General features: G+C 32.4%; 1 long non-coding RNA gene across 1 annotated transcript; it reads right to left on the reverse strand.

Annotated features, from left to right (window-relative positions):
• Window positions 1-935: 935 nt before the first annotated feature.
• On the reverse strand, window positions 936-2,470 carry LOC128222030 (uncharacterized). The gene is made up of 3 exons (XR_008259057.1): window positions 2,305-2,470; window positions 2,042-2,128; window positions 936-1,825 (listed from the first exon to the last, which is right to left on the reverse strand). It is a non-coding gene; the product is annotated as an uncharacterized LOC128222030 (long non-coding RNA).
• Between the last annotated feature and the right edge of the window lie 278 nt (window positions 2,471-2,748).

The following is a 2,748-nucleotide window of genomic DNA, read 5'->3' on the forward strand; positions in this document are numbered from 1 at the left end:
TATATAAGTCAAATTTATTTCTGTCACTGTGATTTGCAAATAAAATATTATGAATATTATTATTTATAATAATAATATTAATAATTGTACATGTACATGTTTTCTTTGTGTATTTGTACCATCAAAGTATTTTAAATTTATTTAAAATACAATGATAAATTTCTACAATTCACTCAAAACAATGTTTATTTTGAATGAAATCATTATAGTACCAAAAAAAAATTCTAAGTTCAAATAAAATCATTTGAGTACAAAAAATGTTTCTAAGTTCAAATAAATAAATGTCTTATTAATTTGGCTAATTTAACAGCCACTTATGCACCTAATTGCTACAGTGTCTTTCTAAATACTTCGATAGTCTTTGACTAATTAACTATAAAACACAAATACTATCAATCTACACTTATCTAATGTCAAGTACTACTTTTCTAAAGTTTACTACATGTATTTATCTAACTATACTACGGTGTAAGAATATCACATGATAGTGTCACATGACGGTACATATCAATGATGTCACAGAGGGATAACTCCACAATCAACCAATGAGAGCAACGATAATAAATAGAATCCCTGATCACATGACAAGAATGTTAGTCACATGCCGTATGAATGGCGTAGTAATTTTCAATGATTCAATCTAAACAAGTCCCGTACAGGTAAAAGAAATAGTTCCAATTTTAACCTCTTAATTTCAATGAACACATCCAAAAAATGACAAAAGTAATCAAGTACAAAATAAATGCAGCAGGAAATGAATCTCCTAAACCTTGAATATTGCACAATACCCTTGATTTAGGAATTTACACCTGTATGCACTCAGAGGTCTCAAACTGGGTCAAGATCAATATATGTTGTACTGGCAATGTATTGACACAGCTGATTAATGTAAACAAATAGGTATTCACAATATTTTCAAAACAGCAGCACTTTAAATGAGTAACATTTGTGGTGAATATTTAAAATATTAAAATGCACTTATGAGGAAGGGATTAATTAGTAATTAAATACCTTTACCAGATTATTATTCATGCAAGTGAAATCTCTCTCTTACTTTACAGAAACTAAATCTCACAGAAATCATATAAAATACTAGAATCTGCAATTTGTTATTTATTTAAAATGCAAAATAGAAATTAAATTGCAAGTTCTAAGCATTTTAGGCAAAATATGGTACTCACAAAATCCAAAACCAGAAACACAGCAACTCTCTCACAATGGCCACTAAACACAAGTGTCACTACATGACATTTCACACAACAAATGTTCAACATGTCCGGTGTATCCTGGTTTGGTCCCTGCTTCCCTGAATGTCATCCTTGTCATTCCAAATATCCATCCAAGTTCCAACGTACACATGGGTCAATCTCGGGAATGTGCTGGCTTCCTCGGTATGTTGCATCTCAACGAATGTCCAATAGATCCATTAACATGTAAATCCAAATTTAAATTCCATGCATGGCATGTTTGTCAAATTGTGTATTGGTTAAATCCTGATATCTGCAGGTTTAAATGTATAGTTATGTTTACAACAGTGGCAGTTGATCTGTAGTCCACACAAATTTCACTCTATCTAATCCATATGAAAAACACACTTTTCACAATAAATCACGTTGGGCGCCATTATAATGGTCTGGCCTTTACCCTGACCTTTATTAAGGTCATATAGTTATAGTGAGTATAAGACCAGGCCGGTCGAGGTTCGTTTTATGTCCTAGTGTGTATAACTAACAAAAGCTGTTTTCCATAGTTTACTCTCTTCGTTTCTATACAGATAAATCATGAATCAACATGAAGCACGAAGCACGAAGCACGAAGCAACACACTGAAATATAATATGAACAGTAATCAGTTAAATGCATCATCACATTTAGTTATTACAAAAGGTTAAAGAAAAGGTTTATCTCATACAATAATCATGTGCTTAGTGGCCCGTATTAACAAACGACTAATGAGATAAATAACATTTCTTACAAAGATAATACAGTAATGGCAACAACAATAAAACATGTATGACATCAACAACTACAGATACACTTACAAGTTTATGGAACTGAGTGTTCTCACTGTATACATGTCTCTCATCTCTCACCCATGGTGTCTGTTAATCTGGTCACTGTGGTTACTACTGTAAACAATTATGAACACAGTGAAACACATGCAAAGGGTTACTTAAAAGAGCTGCTATCTTGAAATACTGTGATAGAACAGAATTTACCAAACCTTCCAAAAATACAGAATGCACAGCCAATACAACATATTGCAATTAAAAGAATAACACTCTTGAATTCATTTAATACATACCAAACATGGAAATACTTCCAGGAACTAGTTAAAATAATAAGGCTCTAAAAGTGCGCCAAAAGCTGCAATCCTGGCAGATTGCTATTCTCACAACAACCTCAAATATCAGGGGGGAAAGGTAGCAGTCAACACAAAATATGAGAACTGGAGCAGACAACACTTTTTACTAAATGCTGAAATATCCACAGGGCTACAAACAAAATAATGAACTATTAGTGTAAAAATAATTATGAAATACGTGACTGATGTCATTATCGATAATACAATGCGTCAGACTGCACACTTTGATCAGCCTAACCCCGATAATGACATTAATCCCGCCATTCATTCTTTTAAAAATCAAAGAATACTTTTTCCAGACGTCAATTTAGTACACATTGAGGTTGCATAACTATAAACATAAACATTGTTTCTGATCATGTGAGACGCCCTGTGATTGCTTTA

The sequence above is a fragment of the Mya arenaria genome, chromosome 16 (genome assembly GCF_026914265.1).
Source record: "Mya arenaria isolate MELC-2E11 chromosome 16, ASM2691426v1".
Lineage (NCBI taxonomy): Eukaryota > Metazoa > Mollusca > Bivalvia > Myida > Myidae > Mya > Mya arenaria.